This window comes from Ctenopharyngodon idella, chromosome 3 (genome assembly GCF_019924925.1).
Source record: "Ctenopharyngodon idella isolate HZGC_01 chromosome 3, HZGC01, whole genome shotgun sequence".
NCBI classification, from domain to species: domain Eukaryota; kingdom Metazoa; phylum Chordata; class Actinopteri; order Cypriniformes; family Xenocyprididae; genus Ctenopharyngodon; species Ctenopharyngodon idella.
Genome location: NC_067222.1, coordinates 9,364,957 through 9,380,970, shown reverse-complemented (window position 1 = coordinate 9,380,970; position 16,014 = coordinate 9,364,957). Strand labels below are relative to the sequence as shown.

Genomic DNA, 16,014 nt, shown 5'->3' with positions numbered 1-16,014 from the left:
GCACGCTCGTGAAATTCTGACAGCGCGGGTTTAGGACTCCGCTGCCGAGTATTCATCTGGCGAATCTCTGCTCCCTAGCAAATAAAACAGACGAACTGCTTCTCCTCACCCGTACGAACAAGGACTTTTCAAACTCTGCTGCACTTTGCTTCACGGAAACCTGGCTGAAAGGAGCCATCCCGAACAGCGCGCTTCATCTGCCGGGCTTCCAGCTGTTCAGAGCGGATTGCGTCACCGAGTCGTCGGGGAAAACGAAAGGTGGTGGATTATGTTTTTATATCAAGGAAGGCTGGTGTACAGACGTGACAGTGTTAAAGGAGATGTGCTACCCTAATTTGGAGGCTCTCTTCATTAACTGTAAGCCTTTTTATTCACCGCGGGAGTTTTCTTCGTTTATTCTGGTGAGTGTTCACATTCCTCCTGATGTGTGCGTGAGAGCGGTGCTAGAACAGCTGGCTGATCAGATCACACACACAGACCAGTGTTACCCAAACTCTTTCATTATCATTCTCTGTGATTTCAATAAAGCTAATCTCACCCGTGAACTGCCTAAATACAGACAGCACATCACATGCCCCACCAGGGATAGTAACATACTGGACCATTGCTACACTGCTTTAAAGGATGCATACCACTCTGTCCCCAGAGCGGCTTTGGGACTCTCTGATCACTGTTTGGTTCATCTTCTACCAGCCTACAAGCAGAAACTGAAATCTGCTAAACCTGTGGTAAGAACTGTAAAGAAATGGACCAGCGAAACAGAGCGGGCCCTACAAGCCTGTTTTGACTGCACTGATTGGAGTGTTTTTGAGGCTGCAGCCACTGATCTGGATGAGCTCACTGACACTGTGACATCCTACATCAGTTTCTGTGAAGACATGTGTGTTCCCACCAGGACTTATTTAACATATAACAACGACAAACCTTGGTTTACTGCAAAACTTAGACAGCTTCGCCAGGCCAAAGAGGATGCCTACAGGAGCGGGGACAAAGTCTTGTACAAACAGGCCAAATACACACTGAATAAGGAGATCAGTGTAGCAAAGAGAAGTTATGCTAAGAAGCTAGAACACCAGCTTTCAGCTACTGACCCAGCATCATTGTGGAAGGGCCTGAAAACCATCACCAGCTACAAGACCCCATCCCCCAGCACTGTGGAGAACCAACATTTGGCCAACGAGCTCAATACATTTTACTGCAGGTTTGAAAGACCTGGTTTCACACCCCACACCTGCTCTAACTGGCTCACCACACAGCCATCAACACCCTCCACCCTCCCCCCTCCTGCTTCTCAACCTGCACTTCAGATCAGTGAGAGGGATGTATGCAGAGTCTTCAGGAAACAGAAGATAAGGAAAGCCAAAGGCCCAGACGGTGTTTCACCATCCTGTCTCAAAGCCTGTGCTGTCCAGCTGTCATCCATCTTCAAACTGATCTTCAACAGATCACTGGAGCTGTGTGAAGTCCCCTCCTGCTTCTAACGCTCCACCATCATCCCTGTACCCAAGAAACCAAAAATCTCAAGACTAAATGACTACAGACCTGTTGCTTTGACGTCTATGGTCATGAAGTCATTTGAAAGACTGGTGCTGGCCTACCTGAAGGACATCACTGGACCCCTGCTGGGCCCCCTGCAGTTTGCTGGATGATGCGGTCAATATGGGACTGCATTATATTCTACAACATCTGGACAAACCAGGAACTTATGCAAGGATCCTGTTTGTGGACTTCAGTTCTGCTTTCAACACCATAATCCCGGATACCCTCCTGAATAAACTGACCCAGCTCTCTGTACCCACCTCCATCTGTCAGTGGATCACCAGCTTCCTGACAGATAGGCAGCAGCTAGTGAGGCTGGGAAAACTCACATCCAGCACCCGCACCATCAGCACTGGAGCTCCTCAGGGCTGTGTTCTCTCCCCACTTCTCTTCTCCCTCTACACCAAGGACTGCACCTCTAAAGACCCCTCTGTCGAGCTCCTAAAGTTCGCAGATGACACCACAATCATCGGCCTTATCTGGGAGATGCCATTCTTCTTCTGATGTAGCGAGTACATCTGGTGTTATAGGAAGTTTTCCCGGTTCCGACTGACCTAATTTATGCAGCCTAACAATCCTTTAACGGATTTGAAAATATAAATTGATAATGTGTTATGTGTATGCCAGGTTAAAGAGATTCGTTTTTAGTCTAGATTTAAACTGACAGAGTGTGTCTGCTTCCCGAACAATGCTAGGAAGATTGTTCCAGAGTTTAGGTGCCAAATAGGAGAAGGATCCAGCGCCTGCGGTTGATTTTGATATTCTAGGTATTATCAACTGGCCTAAATTTGAGATCGCAATAGACGTGAAGGACTATAATGCATTAAGAGCTCGATCTACTGGGGAGCTAAACCATTTAGTGCTTTGTAAGTAATTAGCAAGATTTTAAAATCTATACGATGTTTAACAGGAAGCCAATGCAGTGTTGACAGAACTGGGCTAATATGGTCATACTTCCTAGTTCTAGTAAGAACTCTAGCTGCTGCATTTTGTACAAGCTGTAGTTTATTTATCAAGCGAGCAGAACAACCACCCAGTAGAGCGTTACAGTAATCTAGTCTTGAGGTCATGAACGCATGAACTAACTGTTCTGCATTTTTCATTGAGAACATATGTCGTAGTTTAGATATATTTTTAAGATGGAAGAATGTGGTTTTACAGATGCTAGTAACATGGCCTTCAAATGAAAGATTGGTATCAAAGAGCACACCCAGGTTCCTAACTGATGAGGAAGACTTAACAGAGCAGCCTTCAAGTGTTAGACAGTATTCTAGGTTATTACGTAAAGAAGTTTTTGGTCCAAAAGTTAGAATCTCTGTTTTTTCTGAATTTAGTAGTAGGAAATTACTGGTCATCCAATTTTTTATATCAGCTATGCATTCCGTTAATTTTGTGAATTGGTAAGTTTCGTCAGGGCACGAAAAAATAGAGCTGAGTATCATCAGCGTAACAGTGAAAACTAATGCCATGCTTCCTTATGATATCTCCCAAGGGTAGCATGTACAGAGTGAAAAGCAACGGTCCTAGTACTGAGGCTTGCGGTACTCCAAATTGAACTTGTGATCGATATGACATCTCTTCGTTTACTACTACAAACTGATAACGTATGATAAGTATGATTTGAACCATGACAATGCAATTCCACTAATGCCAACATAATTTTCGAGTCTATTTAAAAGAATGTTGTGATCGATAGAGTCAAATGCAGCACTAAGATCCAGTAACACTAATAGAGAGATACAACCACGATCTGATGATAAGAGCAAATCATTAGTAACTCTAATGAGAGCAGTCTCAGTACTATGGTACGGTCTAAAACCTGACTGGAAATCCTCACAGATACCATTTCTTTCTAAAAAGGAACATAGTTGTGATGATACTGCCTTTTCTAGTATTTTTGACAGAAAAGTGAGATTTGAGATTGGCCTGTAATTGACTAATTCTCTAGGATCAAGTTGTGGTTTTTTAATAAGTGGTTTAATAATAGACAGCTTAAAAGTTTTTGGTATGTATCCTAGTGATAAAGATGAATTAACGATATTAAGAAGAGGATCTATGACCTCCGGAAGCATCTCTTTCAATAGCTTAGTCGGTATAGGGTCTAACATACATGTTGTTGATTTTGATGATTTAACAAGTTTAAACAATTCTTCCTCTCCTAAAGCAGCGAATGAATTGAATTTTTCCTCAGGGACACTACAATGCACTGTCTGACGTGATACTGTAGACGGTTGCATGGTTATAATTTTCTCTCTAATGTTAATCTTTTAAGTAAAGAAGTTCATAAAGTCATTACTGCTGTGCTGTTTGGAAACATCAGAAGTTGAAGCTTTATTTCTTATTAATTTAGCCACTGTATCAAATAAATACCTAGGGTTGTGTTTATTTTCTTCTAAAAGATTTGAAAAATAGGCAGATCTAGCAGTTTTTAAGGCCTTTCTGTACTCAATCATTCTCTCTCTCCACGAAACTTCTAGTTTTGTTTTCTTCCAGCTGCACTCCATTTTTCTGGCTGCTCTCTTTAGGGCCCGAGTGTGCTCATTGTACCACGGCGTTGGATTAATTTCCTTAATCTTTTTTAAGCACAAAGGAGCAACTGAGTCTAATGTGCTGGAAAAAGACAGAGGCAATAGTTTCTGTTGTAACATCGAGGTCTTCTAAGCTGTCTGGTATCCTAAGGCGATGAAACTGATCAGGAAGATTATTTATAAAGCAATCTTTAGTGGTAGAAGTGATGGTTCTACCATATTTGTGGCAGGGAGGCAGTTTAGCAGCCTTGACTAAATGTAGTATACACGAGACTAGATAATGATCTGAGATGTCGTCACTCTGCTGCAGAATTTCAATGGCATCAATATTGATTCCATGTGACAATATTAGATCTAAAGTATGATTATGACAATGAGTGGGTCCTGACACGTGCTGTCTAACTCCAATAGAGTTTAGAATGTCTGTAAATGCCAATCCCAATGCGTCTTTTTCATTATCTACATGGATATTAAAATCACCAACAACAAGGACTTTATCCGCAGCTAGTACTAACTCTGACAGAAAATCAGCAAATTCTTTGATAAAGTCTGTATGGTGCCCTGGTGGCCTATATACAGTAGCCAGCACAAATGTCAACTTACATAACGTTACATAAAGTACCATCACTTCGAAGGAATTATATTTGAAAGACTTTTGAGTAATACTGTAAAAATTACTATAAATTACAGCAACACCTCCCCCTTTGCCTTTCTGACGAGGATTGTGTCGATAATCGTAACCTTGAGGGCTAGACTCATTTAAAGTAATGTAATCGTCTGGTTTTAGCCAGGTTTCTGTCAAACACAGCAAATCTAGATTATTGTCTGTGATAATATTGTTTACAGTAAGTGCTTTTTGAAGAAAGGGATCTAATATTCAACAACCCAAGCTTTATCATTTGTTTATCAGTATTATCTCTATTTTTTATTTGTTCAACATCAATTACATTTTTACCATTAAATGGGTTTGGAAGTTTTTTTGTTTTTACTAATTCGGGGTACACAGTCTCTATGTGATAATATCTAGGTGGAAGAGTTTCTATGTGTTGGGAATTATCTAACTTCTGTGACGTGAGGCAGCTAGCAGATGTCGGTTTAGCCGGTCAGTCTGCTTCCTGACCTGGGCCCCAGTTTGTCATGTTTCAGCTCTAAGACTATATGCCATATTACTAAAGAGAAGAGCAGCACCATCCCAGGAGGGATGAATACCATCTCTTTTCAACAGGTCAGGTCTGCCCCAAAAACTCTGAGCAGCGAGGCAGACAGGAGCAATCGAGCAGGAGCAGCCAATGCAATAACATACCTGTCCATGAAAGTCCATGAAAAGTCCATGAAAGTGATTTTGTGCCTCTTTGTGATGGCTCCACAAAGGCACCATTCACTTGCAGAATGCAAGCATCTGGAGGGCATGTATGTCTGAAGTAATGAACATAGGTATAGGGGTGCCGAGCCAGTGGTTGTTTTGTAGGCAAACATTAGTGCCTTAAAGGGGTGATGAACTGAGAAATCAAATTTTCCTTGAGCTTTTGACATATAAGAGGTCATCATACTATAAGAATATCCTGTAAGTTTCAGAGCTGAAAACTTCCTTGTTAGTCCAATAAAAGCTTTTATTGACACCAGACCCAGCAAACGACAGGATTTTCAAAGTGGGGATCTATGATGTCACAGGGCAGCAAGCACCGCCTCCGCAGAAGAAGATCAATGCCTACTTCATCATTGCCTGTTTAGCCCTGCACATCAATTCACGCATGACATGCAATAGAATAGGTAGCCTAAGTAACATAGGCCTGCGTGGGGCTAAACCGGATTGAGCTACCAAGCAATAAACATGGCGTTGAGGATTACAAAATATTTTACAAAATATCTGATATGTAATGATTCATGTACAGTCAGATGTTCTTTGTCTGTGTGTCAGTAAATCAAACCCGAGACTAAACGTCAACTTACGTTGTTTCTCTTAGTAGGATGAAAATAATCTGTTATTTAACGGTGATTAAATTATATAAAGAAAGCGATCAAAGAAAGCTCCCTTTGCAATCGTTGGAGCAGCGCGCGCTGAAGCTGTCAATCAAACATCGCAAGTTTATTGTGACTGACGCGCAAAACTCCCGTTTAATTCAACGAATCTCTTAGTTGCATCGCGTTTGCACTGTTAGTGAAGATGAAAGCATTTGTTAGTGTACAGAAATTGAGTTGCAATGACGAGATCACTGCTTTCATGAGCTCAACAACATGTCTGTGATCGGCTTCAATGTTCATCCACGATCTAAATGTAATGCAACACTTTTCACGATTTATTAAACTTGAGAGCTGTAATAGTAAAAATGCGCTAAAAGAGAGAGTAATACTTGGCTATTTCAAATGGAAAGATGTTAGCCAATCACAGTAGTGGGCGTTTACACTGAAGTCTCACAGCAGACATGCCCCTTAAAACAGAGCGTTCAAACTAGAGGGCTAAAATCAGGGTAGGAAAAATGCCTTTTATTTATAAATTATAACAATTTTGGATGTAAAAAGCATACTAACATTATAAGTGCACCCCAGGAAACATTATAAAACAATAAAACAACGCAGCTCATGACCCCTTTTAATTTGAAGCGAGTGACAATTAGCAACCAAAGCAAATTTATGAAGAGATGTGTGACATGCGCTTTCTTCGGCTCATTAAAACCACTCTTGCTACGGCATTCTGGATCAGATGCAGAGGTTTCACAGTACATGCTGGAAGGCCTGCCAAGAAAGCATTACAATAGTCCAATCTGGATAAAACAAGAGCTTGGACAAGAAGTTGTGTGGCCTGCTCTGATAGGAAGGGTCTAACCTAATGTTGAGTAAGGCAAATCTGCAGGACCAGGCATTTTTAGCAATGTGGTCCTAACCTGTGGTCTCTAACCCTATCCCTAACTGATCATCAATCACAACTACAAAGTTCCTGGCTGTCTTGGAAGGAGTTATGGCAGAAAAACCTAGCTGAATGGAGAAATTGTGATGAAGTGTTGGGTTGGCTGAGACCACAAGCAGTTCTGTCTTAGCAAGGTTGAGATGCAAGCAGCTCCAGTCGGATCATCTAGTTGAAATGAATAGAAGAGTGGTGTGTAATCAGCATAGCAGTAAAAGGAAAAAACATGTTTCTGAATGGCAGATCCCAGTGATGACATGTAATTGGAGAAAAGAAGTGGTCCAAGCACTGAGCTCTGAGGCACCCCATTAGCTAGATGTTGTAACTTAGACACCTTAGCCATCCACTACACCCTGAAGGAACTACCTGAGAGGTAAGACTTGAACCATTAGAGTGCAGTTCCTGAGATCCCCTCTGTCTTGAGGGTTGACATATCCAGCGAGATGAGTAAGTTGCTCGTGCTAGTCTCAGGGCTTCAGTAACTGAGAGCAGGGCAGTCTCAGTTGAGTGGCCACTTTTGAAGCCAGAATGGTTGTTGTTCAGGAGGTTGTCCTGTGTAAGAAAGGTAGAAATTTGGTTGTACATGACTTCCCAGATAGCAAGGTGACATTGATTCAATGTTGAAATTCCATCAGAATCATCATTTTGGTTGAGATTGAAAATTCAATGCTAAATAATATTGAATCAACATTGAAATTTCAATGCTTTTCAGTGTTGAAAAAGACAACATTGAATCAATGTTGATTTTTGGTTAGCTTCATCACTGGTGGAACTTAGACCAAGCTATGTCAATTCATCCATCCCCTCATTCAACACTTTATTCACATTAGCATTCATGCTCCTCATGACCCTTCCCACTAGTCCCACAAAAAATAAATAAATAAATAAATAAATAAATAAATAAATAAATAAATAATAATAATCCTGCCAACTGAAGTGTGTAGATAAACTCTAACCAGTTGGAAGTCAGTGAGATGAACCAGCTGGACATTATTATTATAATAACGTTACACTCTTTCAACTTAAACAGTAAATTCACAACTACTTAAAACATCTCACCTGCACTTTAAGGATCTCTGGTCAGACGTTTTTCTGACGTCAGGACGCACGAGCGTTTTGAACTTTCTGCTCGAATCGATCGATTTTCTCGGACTGAAAGGTAGGCTGAATTTGGAAATTTGTTTTACTTTATATATTAGATAATGCAGCGTTTGAATGTGTGTTTTATAGTTCATTAACGTTGTTTCTGGACATGAATCCTAACAGAATCGTAATTAATCGAATTTAAAATGAATTCCTCCTTTACCTTGTATGCAGCGCGAGATATTTGAAATGCTGTGGGCGGGAAGTGCGCGTGGTGCGGGAGAAAACGCCCGAGGCACAGTGAGGATTCCTGCATTATAATATTGAGTTAAGTTTTTTAATTTAATATTTGTCTGTTCTTTTATTTGTCTTTGACATGTTAGCTCTGATTTGATGTATATGTTCGCCCAAAATGATGATCCAAATCTGTAAGAAAAAACATTGTGAGCTAACGTTACATTTGCCTAACTTGGTGTTTTGCTTCGTCCAGGGAAAAATGTTAGGATTTTTTTAGTATCATGATCATGATTTTTTTAGTAGTAGTAGAAATAGTAGATTATAATAGTAGTAGTTGCACAACTAATTAATTGACCTGGCAAACAACTATCGACCACTAATAATGCTGTAAAAATGTTTCTCCCCTTAGGACCTAAAGCTTTTCAATGATGTTTGATGACTGAGGACACTTTACAATACATGGTAAGTAATTTCTATAAAAACTGATATAGTTGTTAATGGATAATGAATTACTAATGTCCAAACCAGATGTTCATTAACTCACCTTTATGCCATCCCAAATGCATGTGACTTTTGTGTTGTTGTTTTTTTCTGGAAAATATCTGTTTTGTAATAATTTTGTTTTGCCTGTGTTCCCATGTGTTATTTTTTTCAGAAAAAGTATACATTTGTTTATTTTGTAGTCATTCTAGCAAAAGGCAATGAAACTGTTTGTTTTATGTGCACAACTTTAGGATAACCAGACAGATGATTGTGAGGGTGACCTTGAGCAGCTCTTCGTGGTGGTGTTCATTATTCGTAAGTAGGGGGAGAACTTCATGAACCACCTGCTGACATTGACATTGTGATCGAGGGAGATAAAGTTTTGAATCAACTCACTTGTCACATCAGCTTGTGCCCTGCTTCTGGGTATGATATACATCAACCTATAATGGTTTATATTAAATAGTAATACAAACCCAATTCCAAAAAAGTTGGGACACTATACAAATTGTGAATAAAAAAGGAATGCAATGATGTGGAAGTTTCAAATTTCAATATTTTATTCAGAATACAACATAGATGACATATCAAATGTTTAAATTGAGAAAATGTATCATTTTAAGGGAAAAATAAGTTAATTTTAAATTTCATGGCAACAACACATCTCAAAGTTGTGACAAGGCCATGTTTACCACTGTGTGGCATCTCCTCTTCTTTTTATAACAGTCTGCAAACGTCTGGGGACTGAGGAGACAAGTTGCTCAAGTTTAGGAATAGGAATGTTGTCCCATTCTTGTCTAATACAGGCTTCTAGTTGCTCAACTGTCTTAGGTCTTCTTTGTCGCATCTTCCTCTTTATGATGCACCAAATGTTTTCTATGGGTGAAAGATCTGGACTGCAGGCTGGCCATTTCAGTAGCCGGATCCTCCTCCTACGCAGCCATGATGTTGTAATTGATGCAGTATGTGGTCTGGCATTGTCATGTTGGAAAATGCAAGGTCTTCCCTGAAAGAGACGATGTCTGGATGGGAGCATATGTTGTTCTAGAACTCGGATATACCTTTCAGCATTGATGGTGCCTTTCCAGATGTGTAAGCTGCCCATGCCACACGCACTCATGCAACCCCATACCATCAGAGATGCAGGCTTCTGAACTGAGCGCTGATAACAGCGCTCAGTTCAGCGCTCTGTCCTCTTTAGTCCGGATGACATGGCGTCCCAGTTTTCCAAAAAGAACTTCAAATTTTGATTCGTCTGACCACAGAACAGTTTTCCACTTTGCCACAGTCCATTTTAAATGAGTCTTGGCCCAGAGAAAACGCCTACGCTTCTGGATCATGTTTAGATATGGCTTCTTTTCTGACCTATAGAGTTTTAGCCGGCAACGGCGAATGGCACGGTGTCTCACTTTCAACATTTGATATGTTATCTATATTCTAATGTGAATAAAATATAAGTTTATGAGATTTGTAAATTATTGCATTTCTTTTTTATTCACAATTTGTACAGTGTCCCAACTTTTTTGGAATCGGGTTTGTAAAATTGAATTCAGCGTGTTTTAACTTAAACCTTTTTTTTAATCATATTTCAAGTTTCACTTAATTTTGTTGTACATTGTAACAGTCACATTTCCAAATATTTATGACCCACCTTCTGTCAGTCATACACTACTACCGATCAAATGTTTAAGAACATTGTGCAGTTTTAACTTCCTGTTTGTTTTTGTTTTCTTTAGATGTCTTACAACAAGTGAAGGCTGAAAAAAAGGAGGCGTCAAAGTTTGTATTTGCTGTTTCTGCAAAACTGGCTCCGTTATGCTCCTGATCAGCTTGCGGGCATTGCTCGTGGTGGAAATCCCTGAGTTTGTCAGAGTATCAATTTAATGAATAAGGACATACTTTTTGCATTAGAAGAGTAGCTTCAATACTTGAAAAGCTTCAAGTCCTGAGCAGTGAACTGTGGTAGTGTTTCAGTCTGTAGTACTGTTTCTGTCTTCGTTGGTGAGTTTCCATGTCTATTTACTTCCATTTTACAGATGCAGGTTGCATTTATGTTGTCACAGTTTTCCAGGCTCTTTTTCCAATGACTAAAATGCATGTTTGAGCTGTTTTAACTGAAAGTAACTTGCACTGACATCTTTTTCTAAGGCATGTCTATAAAAGCTACTGAAATAATTGAACTAAGGTCTGATCCTGGCTTAGCCTAAGCCCTGTCTGTGAAACCAGGTTTATTTGTTTTAGTCACTATGAAATGCCATTTTTACAGCCACTTGTTTTTCCTGAATATGATGTTAATTCCTGTTCAAACAGTGTGTGGTTATAAATGAATACATTTGTATGTAAACTGAAGGAAGTTGTGAATTTTTCATTAAAACCATATTAACTGCAGCCCTTACATTGTCTCTGATTGAAATGAGTAGAAATAGACATTTAACTGGCTTAGAATCTTGTTGTACATAAAGCAAGATTGATTTGATATTGTTTCCAAGTTAATTCAATGTTAAATAGGTGATTTAATTAAGGTTGAAAAAACATTGATTTTACAACCATGTTGATCTATTTTTCATCATTGAAATAACATTGTTTCAGGGTGCAAACCTGATGAAAATTCAATGTAAAATTCAACGTTGATCAACGCTGATTCAATGATAATTTGGTTAATGCATTACATTGATTCAACGTTGATTCAAGGTTTGTCTGCTATCTGGGTTGTTTTTGCAATGAATGGAAGAAGGGACACCAGTCTGTAATTTTCTAGAAGTGCTGGATTTACAGTGAGATTTTTTAAGCAGTGGGGTTATCCAAGTCTGCTTAAATGCTGTGGGAAAGGTACCTGTGTGAAGAGAGGTGTTGATAATGTGAGTGATTGCAGGTACAATTGAAGAAGAGATGGCCTGAAGAAGATGACTGTGGCATTTGCGAAGTACATTACCAGCCGTAGTCAGAGACCTTCAGTCCCCTCTTTTGACCCTGTAGCCGACCCCAGCTGGAGACAGTGTCAGAATGCAAGTGTCTCACTCTCTCGTGTCACCTTCAGAGGACTGATAGTTTAGGGATGGTAGCAATGTGCTCCCTCTGTAATCTTGGAAGGGTTAGTACAGGCAAAGTTGGTGGGCATTAACGTCACTTGCGTCCCACTTTTTCAACTGCCACCTTCTCTGGTACTGGAAGTATGGAGGTGGAGACAAGGTGCTCCCTCCGTGATCATAAAAAGGGGCTGTCATAGGAAAGGAGAGCGGGCAATACTGTAGTACAGTATAATACCCAGTACAGGAGGTACAGAGGTAGTAGTGATGTGGTGCCACTCACGTCTCACACCTTCATTGGTCACCTCCCTCTAGTACTGGCAGTTCAGAGGTGGGGGCATAATTTTGAATTTTGAATTGGCTAGTACAGACAAGGTTGGTGGTTGATATCGCCACTTGCGTCCTGCATCCTCATCTGTTGCCCTTGCAATATTTGGAGTACGGAGGAAGTTTCACATTCCTATGGCTATACATGAAGTTGAACATTATTATTGCACTTAGCTTATGATAATGGTGAGGAGAATGGACTATTCACAAAAGGGATGGAATGAGCATGACAGCTAGTAGTGTCCCGCTTTCCTATCTGTTGCCCCCTCCGATACGAAGGTTGCAACAGTTTCACATGTAATCACATATGAATAGGCGGAACAGAAGAGGAGAATGAGCATTACCACAACTTTTGTCTTATTCCTTTATCTGTCGCCCCTTCAGTTTGGACCTGCTGGTGATAGTGTGGACACAGTAAGGGAACTATGTTAACACATTTCCTAATGTTTGCGAGGATTAATGGAATGTCAGAGCATAAAAAGTGGACATAGTCCACATTAGCGGCCCACTCTCACTCTCTCCGCACTTCTTGCTAGAGCTGTAATAATTACAACCATAAACTGATAAAGTCCATTTGGTAGAAAAAAGCTGAGGGAGGCGATATGGCACCCTGATCTCTCAGTGGCCCCTGCAGATTACTCTGGAGGTAGCAGCCTGCAAGAATACTTTGGCTCAATTCCTAGGAGATTTGATGGTTGAAAAAGTATAATCCCTATAGGTTTGGCTGTGAAAGTCTTTCAGTAATACAATTTTAATCTGGCTCCCTGAAGGGGGAACAAAGACAATCTGAAACTGATGATGTGTTCTCCAGGCACCCTTTTATAGCCTGCCTGTGTGCCTGTGACATCACCTGACTGCCTTAGCCAATCAAGATTTTCATGTATTTACATATGCTTCAGACATGGTTCACCTGGTGCATTCCCATTTTGTTAAAACCATAGCACAGCATGTTCTTCTTCTCAGGGAACCGAGTTACATTCGTAACCTGTGACGTTGGGATGAATTAATTTGATAATTTATAAAAGTAAATGTCTTTAATATCTGGAACCAAACTATCATTTTACTAGAGGCTTGAGGTAAGTTCTGCTAAAATGTATTAAGCTGTTTTAGGTATGGAAAAGGAAATAGGCTACATTTTAGTGTTGGATTTGGTATAAATATAACAAATATTATATTTTACTCATCAAAATAAGGAAACGGGTGAAAAGTGCTCATTGTACCCCAATCCCCCTGTTGATTTCTGAGTCACTTGAATTAATAAAGATGTTTTCTTAAATTTCAGTATGATTTGTTCTGTTTTTAATTTCCAGGTTCATGTGAAAACAGGACCTTGTGTGAGGATTGTGCTGCTGTGAAAAACTGGAGTTGGGAAAAGTGCAACTGGAAACCATCTTAGGAAGAGACGCGTTTACAGCAGAAACATGTCAAGAGTCAGTGACTAAAGTGGAAGAGAAACATCTGAAATCAATGGCCGGCACGTTACTGTGATCGACACTCCAGGACTGTTTGACACTGAACTTTCTAATGAGGAGATCCAGAGAGAAATCAGCAACTGCATCTCTATGATCCTGCCTGGACCACATGTGTTCATCATTGTGCTCAATTTAGGACAACCATTCACTCAAGAAGAAGCTACATCAGTGAAGATCATCCAAGAGACGTTCGGTGAGAAATCTTTAATGTTCACCATAGTGCTCTTCACCAGAGGAGACAATCTGAAAGATAAAACCATTGAACAGTGTTTGGGAAAACCTGGCTCTCCTTTGATGAATCTGATTGAAGCGTGTGGAAACAGATTCCATGTGCTCAATAATAATCAGACTGGAGACCGAACACAGGTGTCTGATCTACTGGAGAAGATAGACAACATGGTGACAGCGAACGGAGGGAGTTTCTACTCATGTAAGATGTTCAGAGAGATGGAGAGAGAAAAACAAGAACAACAGATGAAGATCCTGATGGACAGAGACAGAGAAAGAGAAGAGGAGATGAACAAAATTAGGCAAGAAAAAGAAAAACTTCAGATCAAATATGACACAAAAACAGAGACTCAAGAACAGACTAGAGAATGAGAAGACGGAAAAAGAGGAATATATAGAAAGAGAAGAACAATATAAAACACAAATAAAAGAGAAAGAGAGAGAAATCTATGAAATGAAGAGAGAACGAGAGATATTTAAAAATGAAATAGAGGAAATGAGGCAAGAAAAAGAGATAATAAAAACAGAAAAAGAAAATCTTTAGATCAAATATGAAACAGAAACAGACAGACTGATGAACAGAATAGAGAATGAGAGGAAGAAAAGAGAAGAGGAAGTTAATGAGAGAGAAGAACGATACAAAACACTATTGAAAGAGAAAGAAGAAATGATGAAGAAACAAGATGAAGAGAAAGAGAGAATAAGGATGATGATGGAGGAAGAACGACAGAATCATTATGAAGAGAGAAAAAGAAGAGGAATTTAATGAGAGAGAAGAACAATATAAAATACTACTGAAAGAGAGAGAAGAGAGTGAGGAAACGATGCGTGAGGAGATGGAGAGAGAACGAGAGGAATGGGAGAAACAGAAAATAGTGAAAAAGACGAGAAGAGAAGAAGAGGATGAGAAAAGAAGAGAGAAAGACCTGAGAGATTGTGCATTAAATCAGAGACAGAAACAAGAGAGAGAGAAAATGGAAAGAGAAAAAAAATCTTCAGTCTAAACATGAAGAAGAAGTAAACAAAATGAAGATTCTGATGGAGAAACTGAACAGAGTAAAATAATGTAACCGGGTGACGTATGGGTTTGGCACTACAATTCCCATAAGTCTTTGGGGCAATTATAAGAATTGCGTCATTACGCGGTTGGCGTGCTATAAAAAGACGCACGGAAGTATAGCGCGTCCTCGTTTCATTCATTTATTGACTCTGGAAATAAGCGTGAGCTTGCATCAGGTAATTTGGTCTTAATAGTTACTTTAATGTTTTAATTGAGGGCTGTGCCTGTTTTGAGCAATGAGACATTTATATTTCATGCTGCTCATGCTTACAATGGTTTGGGTCTCTAGGTCACCTTTATGTGATTTGAATGCAGGGTATAAGATAGTCGTATGTATTTGTTTTATCGAGGTAATGGGTTTATGTAAAGATAATAGTAGGTTAATTTGGGTGGGCAGAAAGTCGTTTTATCTTGTTGTTGCATTTCAGAAGCCCTTGTGTGTTGATGGTGATTGGCCTGGTGATGCAGTCTTCAGAGTGTTGAATGAGTTTAATCGAATTAGGTAACAAGTATTATTTAGTTTTTATTTATTATATGTTTGAAGGTGGTTGTTTTCATGAAAGTTTGTTTTGTAGGTTTCTTTTAAAGAAGAACCGTCTGGTTGATTTATTCTTCCCTTTTCTTAAATCCAGTTAATTTAAAGGTATTTGATTAGATTAAATAATTTGATTTATGCAAATGTGTATTTCAGTTATTAATAAAAGGTTTTTATTTTGCAGGATTAGCACGACTATTGTTACTATTTGTTTTCTTTTCTTTTTTTTTCTGGTGAATTACCTTAATTTTCTTTTTTTGATATTGTGTATTCATATGATTGTATATTTTCAATTGATACTTTTTTTCTTTGTTTTTTTCTCTTTAGTTTTTCATTATTTCCGTGGCAGCTGCAGGGTCTCCTCCAAGGGTGTGACTGGCACTGGTGAGGTGGTGGGCATTCCTTTGTGATTCCTGGTGATTTATTTATCCTCTTGAGTGCCGTGGATTTTGTGCTGTATTTGGAGTGTGCATTGCAAGTAGTGGCTCTATTTTTCTACACACGTATGGTTGTACCCTGTTGGAGCCCTGTGGTTTGTCATAAATTTGTTTTGTTTTTGTTTCTCCTTGCTGAATGATGTGTCCCAGTGTTTTA

General features: G+C 39.5%; 2 protein-coding genes and 1 long non-coding RNA gene across 11 annotated transcripts in view; 2 read left to right on the top strand and 1 right to left on the bottom strand.

The window, feature by feature from the left end:
- LOC127509865 (putative leucine-rich repeat-containing protein DDB_G0290503) overlaps positions 1–16,014 on the top strand; it is a 427,110-nt gene that overhangs the window by 258,788 nt on the left and 152,308 nt on the right. The gene's annotated exons all lie outside the window — the stretch shown is intronic.
- The window catches only part of LOC127509969 (DLA class I histocompatibility antigen, A9/A9 alpha chain-like), a 421,940-nt gene that overhangs the window by 275,145 nt on the left and 130,781 nt on the right, over positions 1–16,014 (bottom strand). The gene's annotated exons all lie outside the window — the stretch shown is intronic.
- On the top strand, positions 14,897–15,549 carry LOC127510068 (uncharacterized). Its single transcript, XR_007929445.1, has 2 exons — positions 14,897–15,061; positions 15,314–15,549. It is a non-coding gene; the product is annotated as an uncharacterized LOC127510068 (long non-coding RNA).